Source organism: Oncorhynchus gorbuscha, linkage group LG13 (genome assembly GCF_021184085.1).
Source record: "Oncorhynchus gorbuscha isolate QuinsamMale2020 ecotype Even-year linkage group LG13, OgorEven_v1.0, whole genome shotgun sequence".
In the NCBI taxonomy this organism is placed as follows: Eukaryota; Metazoa; Chordata; class Actinopteri; order Salmoniformes; family Salmonidae; genus Oncorhynchus; species Oncorhynchus gorbuscha.
In genome coordinates this window covers 77,649,305-77,663,675 of record NC_060185.1, presented here as the reverse complement: position 1 = coordinate 77,663,675, position 14,371 = coordinate 77,649,305, and positions in this window count along the sequence as shown.

Below are 14,371 nucleotides of genomic sequence, written 5' to 3'. Positions count from 1 at the left end.
CTGGCAGACTGGCGGATCCTGGCAGACTGGCGGATCCTGGCAGACTGGCGGCGCTGGGCAGACTGGCGGCGCTGGGCAGACTGGCGGCGCTGGGCAGACTGGCGGCGCTGGGCAGACTGGCGGCGCTGGCGGCGCTGGGCAGACTGGCTGCGCTGGCGGCGCTGGGCAGACTGGCTGCGCTGGCGGCGCTGGGCAGACTGGCTGCGCTGGCGGCGCTGGGCAGACTGGCTGCGCTGGCGGCGCTGGGCAGACTGGCTGCGCTGGCGGCGCTGGGCAGACTGGCTGCGCTGGCGGCGCTGGGCAGACTGGCGGCGCTGGCGGCGCTGGGCAGACTGGCGGCGCTGGCGGCGCTGGGCAGACTGGCGGCGCTGGGCAGACTGGCGGCGCTGGCGGCGCTGGGCAGACTGGCGGCGCTGGGCAGACTGGCGGCGCTGGGCAGACTGGCAGCGCTGGGCAGACTGGCGGCACTGGCGGCGCTGGGCAGACTGGCGGCACTGGGCAGACTGGAGAAAAAGGCTCTAGCAGCGCTGGACTGAGGAGCACTGGTGCCTCTGGAATGAGGGGCTCTGGCGCCTCTGGCATGAGGGGCGGTAGCTCTGATAGCGCCGGACAGGCGGGAGACTCTGGGTGCGCTGGACAGGCGGAACGCACTGTAGGCCTGATGCGTGGTGCTGGCACTGGTATGCTGTGCATACTATGCCAAACCAACAGCTTTCTTTCTACTCTGTCCAATACATCCTCCACACTCTCCGACTCAGCACTCTGCTTCGCCGACAGCTCCAATTCCATCCATGGCTCCTTACGGTAAACAGGGGGAGTTGGCTCAGGTCTTACTCCTGACTCTGCCACACTCTCCCTGCGCCCCCCCCCAATACATTTTTGGGGGTGCCTCTCGGGCTTCCAGCCGCTCTGCCGTGCTAGCTCCTCATAATGCCGCCTCTCTGCTTTCGCTGCCTCCAGCTCAGCTTTGGGGTGGCAATATTCCCCTGGCTCTGCCCAGGGTCCTTTTCCGTCAAGGATCTCCTCCCAAGTCCATTTATCCAAATAGTGCAGCCTCTCCCACTGCTGCCTCTGTTGCTTCTCCTGCTGCTGCCTTTGCTGCTGCTGCTGTTGCTCCTGCTGCACCTGTCGCTTCTCCTGCTGCTGCTGCTGCTGCTGCCTCTGTTTACCACGCCGCTTGGTCCTTGGTTGGTGGGTGATTCTGTAAGGGTTTTCTTCTGGTGAAAGAGAGGCAGACCAAAATGCAGCGTGGTTGTTATTCATGTTTTTAATAAAGACGACTATACATGAACAGACTATACAAAACAAGAAACGTGAAAACCTAAACAGTCCTATCTGGTGCAAACACAGAGACAGGAACAATCACCCACAAAACCCAACACAAAACAGGCTACCTAAATATGGTTCCCAATCAGAGACAATGACTAACACCTGCCTCTGATTGAGAACCATATCAGGCCAAACATAGAAATAGACAAACCAGACACACAACATAGAATGCCCACCCAGCTCATGTCCTGACCAACACTAAAACAAGGAAAACACATACGAACGATGGACAGAACGTGACACTGACAAAAATGGGAAAAAGTGGAATACTGAAATAAGTGTGGGGAATAACAGTAGTGTTCTTGCTGACAAGCACACTAAAGACCCTATATTTTAGCCCATTGTTAAGAATTGTTCCACTGATCAGACTAAATAATGTAAATAGAAAATAAAATCTCCTGAAGACAAGATGACATATCTGCCTCTACACCCTAATCAAATTATTTATTGTCCCCCTCTAGAATCAAACATACACTTTTCGGTTCACAGTCTATTTGCCAAATTATTTTCAGTTACAAATCCGGTCACCCTACCAAACTTCCATATAGACTGTAGATCTGTCTGCTGCCTTTTTGTTGTTACAGCCATGCTAAAACATACTCTAGATCTGTCTGCTGCCTTTTCGTTGTCACAGCCATGCTAAAACATACTGTGGATCTGTCTGCTACCTTTTCGTTGTCACAGCCATGCTAAAACATACTGTAGATATGTCTGCTACCTTTTATTTGTCACAGCCATGCTAAAACATACTGTAGATCTGTCTGCTACCTGTTCGTTGTCACAGCCTAAAAGGACACATGGTTAATCTGGTGTCTGCATTGGCACTGCAGCATTTATGGTGATACGTCCTCTGCAGAAGTCAGGGCATTCATACACATTGCGTTTAGCGGGGCAGCGTCGAGTTGTTGAGTAGAACTGTTGTCAAGGAAGTGAGTTTGTGTTAAACAGGACCTCCCACCCCAACCTACCCTCAGCCAATCATGCCAATACTGAGCTATAAGGAGCCCTCCGCATTGTTCCAAAATGTGTGAGGCAACGGGAATGGCATGCCTATGGAGGCTTCGCGATTGCATCACACCCTTTATACGGAGGCTCAGACCACACTTTCAGATCAAGCATGAATGAGTTTTTATCCTAAATGCCAATCACCAAACGATGAATGAGTTTTTATCCTAAATGCCAATCACCAAACGAGGGGACTAATGCAAATGTAAATTCAATCGATTTCAGTACATGCTGTCAAAAGGCTGCATTCAGCAATAGGGACGGGAGTAAGACTAACCTACTTTTGTTGACAACATTGTACATTAAACAGCACTACCGCGCTGCTCTTTTTACTCTAATCTTGAGGGGCGTTTCTTTAAAACATGCATCCAATCCCCTTGATCCCTTACATAACTAGACCATTCATATTGTAGCGACCCGCACAGACAGCTGTGTGTTATGTGTTAGGCTAGGAGGTGGTTGTGTTGTACTGACCAGTACCCGGTGTTCGCGGGGTCCAACCTGTCAATCAACCTGCTATCTGCCAATCACGGGAATGCCTGGAATGTTCTGATGCCGGGCATCCTGGTGGTTGGTGGAGTGGCGTGGAGGGGGGTTGGGCAGGGGGGTGGAGCATTGGAAGTTAAGACCAGGTTCAGCTTTTGTTCTCTCTCTCTTATGTCTGGGCTTCACAAGAGAAGGTCACGATTGGCTTGTGTCATCTATTTGGCGTGTGCTACGGCCCAAACAGTAGCCTGTGTAAAGTTGGTGTAATAAACCGTCAATTTGTAAACTCAAGCCTCTGTCTGGACAATTGTTCCTTTATGATCTAGTCGGGTCATTACATTGGTGTCAGAAGTAAAAACGTTGATACAAGTTAGCCAGCTAGCTAGCTGACTTATGTGGCTAGCTACCGTAGGTGAGAACGGGGATGGAAAATGCTTCGAGGGAATCCGAAAGTGAAGGTGGAGGTAGGGGACGATTATGGCCAAGGAGCTGCATGTGAATGGACGTCGGGGGCTCTGTCTGAGGAGATCGCCAGGGCGTCGGAGCGCAGAGGCCGCTTGAGGGAGGACGTTAGAGCGATGGCGGCTGAAGCGGGCATGAGTGCTTCGTCGAATGTATTTCGCGCGGATTCTGGTGGGCGGACCGAAGTGGTGACGTCGACGCGGCGTGATGAGGAATCTGGGGCTCAGGATGTAAACAAACATGGCGGCGCCCAGTTCCCGGCTGCGTCCGTATCTGTTAAGACCCCGAAGTATTCCGGTAAGGCGGATTGGGAAGCTTTTCATGCTCAGTTTGAACTGTTAGCTCATTTTAGGGGTGGTCGGATGAAGAAAGGGCACTGCAGTTGGCTTTATGCCTCACGGATGAAGCTCTGGCCTGTTTGATATTGATTAGCCCTGAGGACAGGCATGATTATGGGGCTTTAGTGGGAGCACTGAGGAGGCGCTATGGTCAGTGTGTACAGCCCGGGCTACTGCGCTCCGAACTGAGTAATAGACGCAGGCAGCCTGGAGAGCCTCTACGGGTGCTAGCTAATGACATTGAGAGCCTCTCTCGGCGGGCATATGCTCACATGCCCCCTCCGTGCAGAGCGAGCTAGCACGGGACCAGTTCATACAGGCGCTCTCTCCTACGGAGCTGCGCATACAGACCCAGCTGGCTCATCCTGAGTCATTGCAGACAGCCTTGGAGATGGCTTTGGAGAGGGAGCTGGTGTGGGCTGGGGCTTCAGCTGGGGCTTTGGTGGGGGTGCAGGGAGACACACCCTCTGTGCGAGCTGGGGGCAGAGCAGTCCGGAGCCGGAAAAGCCTGCTTGGGTGGCCGAAATGACAAAACTCATTCGTGCTGTGTCGCTACAGGCGGAACGAAACACACGCCCTGGTCCCAGGGTCTGCTGGGGTTGTGGCCAGCCAGGCCATCTGCGCCGAGTTTGCCCCATGTCCCCCAGAGCTCAGGGAAACGGCTCGGGGTCCGCATAGACCGGGTAGTGCGGACCCCTGGCTTTCTATCCCAACCACCATCATCTTCTGGAGGAGCCCACCGGCACAGACGGGGAAGCAAGGCTCCACTTCCCCCAGAAGCAGACGAGGGCAAGCGGATGGAGCCTGTTGTTGTGGTGGGCCGGACCTGTGTTGGGGACTTTTGTCATGTCCCTGTCACTGTGGAGGGGGTGCCCTGCTCCGCCCTGGTGGACACTGGTTCCACAGTAACCCTGGTGAGGCCAGATATTGTGCCAGGTTGGACTCAGTGTGAGCCTACAACTGTGCAGCTCCGCACAGTCACAGGTGAGCTGGCACCCATGAAAGGGAAGGGAATAATGACTCTGACAGTAGGGGGCAGGACTGTGCGTCATCCTGTGTGGGTGGCGGCTGTGCAGGACCCTTGTATCCTGGGGTTGGACTTTCTTAGGAGCACAGGCTGCCAGTTAGACCTAAATAGGGGCACACTGAGCTTCCAGGGAGGGACGGAAGTCACCATGGCCCCCCCTAATGTCACATTCACTCAACCCAACAAACCCTTTACTCCAACAGTTAAAGCAGCAGAGACTCATGGCTGCGCCCCCTCCCCCACAGCTGTGGGTGACTTTTCCCCAGTCCCCCTGTCACCTACAGCGGTGTGTTACATTCCCCCAGCTACCTCCATGACACAGCCCTCTGTGAGCCCGGGTCGCATCCCCCCCAGCCCAGCTACCCCAGATGGGAGAGGAGAGGACACTGTCTGCAGTGAGGGAGATATGGGGGAGGAACTGTGTTGGTCTTGACCCTGAGCAGCAGGAACGGTTGTGGCAGTTGCTGTTTGAATTCAGAGACAGCTTTGCGTTGAGTGAGGAAGAGGTGGGTCAGACTCATCTGGTGCAGCATGAGATCGACACAGGTGATGCTCGACCCATCAAGATGCGTCCCCGCCGTATCCCGCTGGCACGCCAGGAGGCGGCAGACAAGGCTGTGTTGGAGATGCAGCGGGCAGACTTCATTGAGCCCTCAGACAGCCCCTGGGCGGCGCCAGTCGTCATAGTTCCGAAGAAGGGGGGGCAAGCTGAGGTTCTGTGCGGACTACAGGCGGCTGAATGAGGTAACCAGGAAGGACTCATACCCCATACCACGTATCGATGAGTCGCTGGACCTGGTTAGGGGGTCCTCCTGGTTCTCCTCACTAGACCTCCGCAGTGGCTACTGGCAGGTGCCCCTCTCCCCAGAGGCCAGAGCCAAAACTGCGTTCTCCACTAACAGAGGACACTGGCAGTTCAAGGTCCTGTGCTTTGGCCTGTGCAACGCTCCAGCTACTTTTGAGCGTTTGATGGACAGGGTGCTGGATGGCATCCCCGACAGCAGTGTCTGGTATACCTCGATGACATCCTGGCCCATGGCAGCTCCTTCCAGTCAGCCCTGGGGGCGCTACGGCGTGTGCTGGAGAGGGTGGCTGCCGCAGGTCTGAAGCTCCACCCCGAGAAGTGCCACTTCATGAGGAGAGAGGTGTCCTTCTTGGGCCACCGAGTGGGGAAGGAGGGGATCAGCACCATGGAGGACAAGGTAGGGGCTGTCAGAGACTGGCCCACCCCCACCGACCAGCGTCAGCTGAAGAGCTTCCTGGGCCTGGCCTCGTACTACAGGGGTTTGTACGGGGCTTCTCAAGCGTTGCTGCTCCACTGAACCGCCTGCTGCCGAAGGACAAGGCTTTCACTTGGACAGTGGAGTGTGAGGAGGCGTTCAACACCCTCAAACGTGCACTGATCGAGGCCCCCGTGCTCGCCCCCTGACCTCACCTTGCCCTTTATCCTGGACACAGACGCGAGCAATGTGGGCATGGGTGGGGTGCTGGCCCAGGTGGGGCCAGAGGGGAGAGAGTGGTGGCGTACTTCAGCAAAACATTTGACAAACATGAGCGCCGCTACTGTGTCACCCGGCGGGAGCTCTTGGCTGTTGTGGCTTCCGTCAAACACTTCAAGTACTACCTGGGTGGTCTGCCCTTTACTGTAAGGACTGACCACTCTGCTCTCCAGTGGCTCATGTCTTTCAGAGAGCCAGAGGGGCAGGTGGCACGCTGGTTGGAGGAGCTTCAGCCGTATGACTTCACGGTGGTGCACAGGGCAGGGGCACGCCACTCCAACGCCGACGCCATGTCCCGTCGGCCCTGTACTGCAGACGGCTGCCGCCACTGTGAACGGAGAGAGGGACGGGAGAGAGAGCTGCGGGCAGAGGAGGGTGTCTGTGCCACAGTGTGTCGGGCGAGCGGGCCTGTCTGCTGTGAGCTGCAGACTGTCGACGTGGCTGAATGGCGGCAGCAGCAGGGACGGGACACAGACCTACAGCCAGTGCTACAGTGGGTAGAGGCGCAGGTGAGGCCACCATGGGAAGAGGTGACAGCGCTCTCACTCGCGACCAAAGGGTTGTGGTCGAAGTTTGAGAGACTGCGGCTGGCTGATGGCGTGCTACAGCGGGCATGGAAGGAGTCAGCTACGGGAGAGGAGAGGTGGCAGGTGGTGGTCCCAAAAGCATTGCGGGAGGCTGTGCTCCAGAGTACTCATGGGGGGGGTGGGGACTGGACACTTTGGGGTCACAAAAACACTGTGCCGTCTCCGTCAGGGCTTCTACTGGGGGCAGCACAAGAGGGATGTGGAGGACTTTTGTCGCCGCTGTGACAACTGCACAGCGAGAAAGGGCCCCCCCAGGCCGCTCTCATGCTCAGCTCCAACAGTTCCCAGTGGGGGCTCCCATGGAGAGGGTGGGAGTGGATGTAGTTGGGCCGTTCCCCACCACAGACAGTGGAAACCGCTGGGTGCTCACGGCCATGGACTATTTCACAAAATGGCCCGAGGCCTATGCTCTGCCTGACTAGGAGGCAGAGACCATCGTCGACGCCCTGACAGCGGGGATGTTCAGCAGGTTTGGAGCTGCAGAGTCCATCCACAGCGACCAAGGCAGAAACTTTGAGTCCCGTGTGTTCGCCACCATGTGTGAGAGGCTGGGCATGCACAAGACCCGCACTACTCCTCTCCATCCTCAAAGTGATGGCCTTGTGGAGCGCTTCAACAAAACGCTTGGACAGCAGCTGGCCATCGTCTCTTCCAAACACCAGCGTGACTGGGACAAGCACCTGCCTATGGTCCTCATGGCATGCCGCTCCGCTGTCCAAGACTCCACTTCCTGCACGCCTGCCCTCCTCATGCTGGGGAGAGAGATCCGCACCCCTGCGGAGATGGCGTTTGGTCGGCCCCTGGATAGCCCTCATGTTCCTCCGGGGCCGGAGTATGCCCGGAGACTCCAGGACCGCCTGGAGACAGCCCACACCTTCGCCAGAGAGCAGCTGGTGAATGCAGGTGTGAGGCAGAAAAGGAACTATGACGTGCACACCCGGGGAAGGCACTTTGTGGCTGGGGAGCTGGTCTGGGTCTACAGCCCCCTAAGGAAAAAAGGCAGATGCCCCAAGTTGGACAGTCACTGGGTGGGACCCTGCAGTGTCCTGGAGAGGGTAGGGGAGGTTGTGTACCGGGTGCAGCTTCCTCCCAGGGGGAGAAAGGTGGCACTGCACCGGGACAGGTTAGCCCCATACAGAGGGGCCTCTTCTCCCCAAACCCCAGGAACCCCCACAATTCCCCTCTCTGGCAATGACATTCTCCAGGCACCCACCCTCAGGTGCCGCAGACAAGGCTCCAGACAGCCCACTCCCCTGTCTCCCCCTGTGTCACCGCGTGGTTCCCCAGAGCCACGGACTGTATTACCCGTTCCCGCTTCCTTGTCACCCATATCCCTGCCTTCATCCCCTGGGTCCCAGAGGGCACTCTGCGACCATCACGACCACGCAGGCAAAGGAGACCTCCGGGTCGCTTCAGAGACTTTGTTTGTTCCCTCGGGGACGAGGGACTTTGTGGTGGGGGGCTGTGTAGCGACCCGCACAGACAGCTGTGTGTTATGTGTTAGGCTAGGAGGTGGTTGTGTTGTACTGACCAGTACCCGGTGTTCGCGGGGTCCAACCTGTCAATCAACCTGCTATCTGCCAATCACGGGAATGCCTGGAATGTTCTGATGCCGGGCATCCTGGTGGTTGGTGGAGTGGCGTGGAGGGGGGTTGGGCAGGGGGGTGGAGCATTGGAAGTTAAGACCAGGTTCAGCTTTTGTTCTCTCTCTCTTACGTCTGGGCTTCACAAGAGAAGGTCACGATTGGCTTGTGTCATCTATTTGGCGTGTGCTACGGCCCAAACAGTAGCCTGTGTAAAGTTGGTGTAATAAACCGTCAATTCGTAAACTCAAGCCTCTGTCTGGACAATTGTTCCTTTATGATCTAGTCGGGTCATTACAATATAAAAACGAAGAAAATAGCACAGTTGTCGGACCCCGCGAACACCAGTGACTGTCCAACTTGGGGCATCTGCCTTTTTTCCTTAGGGGGCTGTAGACCCAGACCAGCTCCCCAGCCACAAAGTGCCTTCCCCGGGTGTGCACGTCATAGTTCCTTTTCTGCCTCACACCTGCATTCACCAGCTGCTCTCTGGCGAAGGTGTGGGCTGTCTCCAGGCGGTCCTGGAGTCTCCGGGCATACTCCGGCCCCGGAGGAACATGAGGGCTATCCAGGGGCCGACCAAACGCCATCTCCGCAGGGGTGCGGATCTCTCCCCAGCATGAGGAGGGCAGGCGTGCAGGAGGTGGAGTCTTGGACAGCGGAGCGGCATGCCATGAGGACCATAGGCAGGTGCTTGTCCCAGTCACGCTGGTGTTTGGAAGAGACGATGGCCAGCTGCTGTCCAAGCGTTTTGTTGAAGCGCTCCACAAGGCCATCACTTTGAGGATGGAGAGGAGTAGTGCGGGTCTTGTGCATACCCAGCCTCTCACACATGGTGGCGAACACACGGGACTCAAAGTTTCTGCCTTGGTCGCTGTGGATGGACTCTGCAGCTCCAAACCTGCTGAACATCCCCGCTGTCAGGGCGTCGACGATGGTCTCTGCCTCCTGGTCAGGCAGAGCATAGGCCTCGGGCCATTTTGTGAAATAGTCCATGGCCGTGAGCACCCAGCGGTTTCCACTGTCTGTGGTGGGGAACGGCCCAACTACATCCACTCCCACCCTCTCCATGGGAGCCCCCACTGAGAACTGTTGGAGCTGAGCATGAGAGCGGCCTGGGGGGCCCTTTCTCGCTGTGCAGTTGTCACAGCGGCGACAAAAGTCCTCCACATCCCTCTTGTGCTGCCCCCAGTAGAAGCCCTGACGGAGACGGCACAGTGTTTTTGTGACCCCAAAGTGTCCAGTCCCCACCCCCCCATGAGTACTCTGGAGCACAGCCTCCCGCAATGCTTTTGGGACCACCACCTGCCACCTCTCTTCTCCCGTAGCTGACTTCTTCCATGCCCGCTGTAGCACGCCCTCAGCCAGCCGCAGTCTCGACCACAACCCTTTGGTCGCGAGTGAGAGCGCTGTCACCTCTTCCCATGGTGGCCTCACCTGCGCCTCTACCCACTGTAGCACTGGCTGTAGGTCTGTGTCCCGTCCCTGCTGCTGCCGCCATTCAGCCACGTCGACAGTCTGCAGCTCACAGCAGACAGGCCCGCTCGCCCGACACACTGTGGCACAGACACCCTCCTCTGCCCGCAGCTCTCTCTCCCGTCCCTCTCTCCGTTCACAGTGGCGGCAGCCGTCTGCAGTACAGGGCCGACGGGACATGGCGTCGGCGTTGGAGTGGCGTGCCCCTGCCCTGTGCACCACCGTGAAGTCATACGGCTGAAGCTCCTCCAACCAGCGTGCCACCTGCCCCTCTGGCTCTCTGAAAGACATGAGCCACTGGAGAGCAGAGTGGTCAGTCCTTACAGTAAAGGGCAGACCACCCAGGTAGTACTTGAAGTGTTTGACGGAAGCCACAACAGCCAAGAGCTCCCGCCGGGTGACACAGTAGCGGCGCTCATGTTTGTCAAATGTTTTGCTGAAGTACGCCACCACTCTCCCCCTCTGGCCCCACCTGGGCCAGCACCCCACCCATGCCCACATTGCTCGCGTCTGTGTCCAGGATAAAGGGCAAGGTGAGGTCAGGGGGGGCGAGCACGGGGTCCTCGATCAGTGCACGTTTGAGGGTGTTGAACGCCTCCTCACACTCCACTGTCCAAGTGAAAGCCTTGTCCTTCGGCAGCAGGCGGTTCAGTGGAGCAGCAACGCTTGAGAAGCCCCGTACAAACCTCCTGTAGTACGAGGCCAGACCCAGGAAGCTCTTCAGCTGACGCTGGTCGGTGGGGGTGGGCCAGTCTCTGACAGCCCCTACCTTGTCCTCCATGGTGCTGATCCCTTCCTTCCCCACTCGGTGGCCCAAGAAGGACACCTCTCTCCTCATGAAGTGGCACTTCTCGGGGTGGAGCTTCAGACCTGCGGCAGCCACCTTCTCCAGCACACGCCGTAGCGCCCCCAGGGCTGACTGGAAGGAGCTGCCATGGGCCAGGATGTCATCGAGGTATACCAGACACTGCTGTCGGGGGATGCCATCCAGCACCCTGTCCATCAAACGCTCAAAAGTAGCTGGAGCGTTGCACAGGCCAAAGCACAGGACCTTGAACTGCCAGTGTCCTCTGTTAGTGGAGAACGCAGTTTTGGCTCTGGCCTCTGGGGAGAGGGGCACCTGCCAGTAGCCACTGCGGAGGTCTAGTGAGGAGAACCAGGAGGACCCCCTAACCAGGTCCAGCGACTCATCGATACGTGGTATGGGGTATGAGTCCTTCCTGGTTACCTCATTCAGCCGCCTGTAGTCCGCACAGAACCTCAGCTTGCCCCCCTTCTTCGGAACCATGACGACTGGCGCCGCCCAGGGGCTGTCTGAGGGCTCAATGAAGTCTGCCCGCTGCATCTCCAACACAGCCTTGTCTTCCGCCTCCTGGCGTGCCAGCGGGATACGGCGGGGACGCAACTTGATGGGTCGAGCATCACCTGTGTCGATCTCATGCTGCACCAGATGAGTCTGACCCACCTCTTCCTCACTCAACGCAAAGCTGTCTCTGAATTCAAACAGCAACTGCCACAACTGTTCCTGCTGCTCGGGGTCAAGACCAACACAGTTCCTCCCCCATATCTCCCTCACTGCAGACAGTGTCCTCTCCTCTCCCATCTGGGGTAGCTGGGCTGGGGGGGTGCGGCCCGGGCTCACAGAGGGCTGTGTCATGGAGGTAGCTGGGGGAATGTAACACACCGCCGTAGGTGACAGGGGGACTGGGGAAAAGTCACACACAGCTGTGGGGGAGGGGCGCAGCCATGAGTCTCTGCTGCTTTAACTGTTGGAGTAAAGGGTTTGTTGGGTTGAGTGAATGTGACATTAGGGGGGGCCATGGTGACTTCCGTCCCTCCCTGGAAGCTCAGTGTGCTCCTATTTAGGTCTAACTGGCAGCCTGTGCTCCTAAGAAAGTCCAACCCCAGGATACAAGGGTCTTGCACAGCCGCCACCCACACAGGATGACGCACAGTCCTGCCCCCTACTGTCAGAGTCATTATTCCCTTCCCTTTCATGGGTGCCAGCTCACCTGTGACTGTGCAGAGCTGCACAGTTGTAGGCTCACACTGAGTCCAACCTGGCACAATATCTGGCCTCTCCAGGGTTACTGTGGACCCAGTGTCCACCAGGGCGGAGCAGGGCACCCCCTCCACAGTGACAGGGACATGACAAAAGTCCCCAACACAGGTCCGGCCCACCACCACAACAGGCTCCATCCGCTTGCCCTCGTCTGCTTCTGGGGTAAGTGGAGCCTTGCTTCCCCGTCTGTGCCGGTGGGCTCCTCCTGAAGATGATGGTGGTTGGGATAGAAAGCCAGGGGTCCGCACTACCCGGTCTATGCGGACCCCGAGCCGTTTCCCTGAGCTCTGGGGGACATGGGGCAATCTCGGCGCAGATGGCCTGGCTGGCCACAACCCCAGCAGACCCTGGGACCAGGGCGTGTGTTTCGTGCCGCCTGTAGCGACACAGCACGAATGAGTTTTGTCATTTCGGCCACCCAAGCAGGCTTTTCCGGCTCCGGACTGCTCTGCCCCCCAGCTCGCACAGAGGGTGTGTCTCCCTGCACCCCCACCAAAGCCCCAGCTGAAGCACCAGCCCACACCAGCTCCCTCTCCAAAGCCATCTCCAAGACTGTCTGCAATGACTCAGGATGAGCCAGCTGGGTCTGTATGCGCAGCTCCGTAGGAGAGAGCGCCTGTATGAACTGGTCCCGTGCTAGCTCGCTCTGCACGGAGGGGGGCATGTGAGCATATGCCCACCGAGAGAGGCTCTCAATGTCATTAGCTAGCACCCGTAGAGGCTCTCCAGGCTGCCTGCATCTATTACTCAGTTCGGAGCGCAGTAGCCCGGGCTGTACACACTGTCCATAGCGCCTCCTCAGTGCTCCCACTAAAGCACTATAATCATGCCTGTCCTCGGGGCTAATCAATATCAAACAGGCCAGAGCTTCATCCGTGAGGCATAAAGCCAACTGCAGTGCCCTTTCTTCATCCGACCACCCCCTAAAATGAGCTAACAGTTCAAACTGAGCATGAAAAGCTTCCCAATCCGCCTTACCGGAATACTTCGGGGTCTTAACAGATACGGACGCAGCCGGGAACTGGGCGCCGCCATGTTTGTTTACATCCTGAGCCCCAGATTCCTCGTCACGCCGCGTCGACGTCACCACTTCGGTCCGCGCGAAATACAGTCGACGAAGCACTCATGCCCGCTTCAGCCGCCATCGCTCTAACGTCCTCCCTCAAGCAGCCTCTGCGCTCCGACGCCCTGGCGATCTCCTCAGACAGAACCCCCGACGCCATTCACACGCACCTCCTTGGCCATAATCGTCCCCTACCTCCACCTTCACTTTGGGATTCCCTCGAAGCATTTTCAATCCCCATTCTCACCTACGGTAGCTAGCCACATAAGTCAGCTAGCTAGCTGGCTAACTTGTATCAACGTTTTTACTTCTGACACCAATGTAATGACCTGACTAGATCATAAATGAACAATTGTCCAGACAGAGGCTTGAGTTTGCGAATTGACGGTTTATTAAACCAACTTTACACAGGCTACTGTTTGGGCCGTAGCACACGCCAAATAGATGACAGATAACCCACAAGCCAATCGTGACCTTCTCTTGTGAAGCCCAGACGTAAGAGAGAGAGAACAAAGGCTGAACCTGGTCTTAACTTCCAATGCTCCACCCCCCTGCCCAACCCCCCTCCACGCCACTCCGCCAACCACCAGGATGCCCGGCATCAGAACATTCCAGGCATTCCCGTGATTGGCAGATAGCAGGTTGATTGACATGTCGGACCCCGCGAACACCGGGTACTGGTCAGTACAACACAACCACCTCCTAGCCTAACACATAACACACAGCTGTCTGTGCGGGTCGCTACAATATATATGGTGCCAGATCAACAACCTGTCCCTTAATGTGAGCAAGACTAAGAAGCGGATCGTGGACTACAGGAAAAGACGAGCCGAATAGGCCACCATTAACATCGACAGGGCTGTAGTGGAGCGGGTTGAGAGTTTCAAGTTCCTTGGTGTCCACATCACCAACAAACTATCATGGTCCAAACACACCAAGACAGTCGTGAAGAGGGCAAAACAGTACCTTTTCCCCCTCAGGAGACTGAAAAGATTTGGCATGGGTACCCAGATCCTCAAAAAGCAGTTCTACAGCTGCACCATCGAGAGCATCCTGAACGGTTGCATCACCGCCTGATATGGCAACTGCTCTGCATTTGACCATAATGCGCTATAGAGGGTAGTGCGTAGGCCCTAGTACACCACTGCTGAACAATTAATCAAATGGCCACCCTGACTATTTACATTAACCCCTCACCCCCATTTGTTTTTACACTGCTGCTACTATTATTTTATTGTGTAACTTTTTATTATTTTTTACTTTAGTTTATTTGGTAAATATTTTTTTTAACTCTTTCTTGAACTGCATTGTTTGTTAAGGGTGTGTAAGTAAGATGTCATGGTAAAGTCGACACTTGTTGTATTTGGCGCATGTGACAAATAAAGTTTGATTTGAATTAATGTATGGCTCACAGTATAAAAGCTACTTAGATGTGAACAGTTGAATAATAAAAC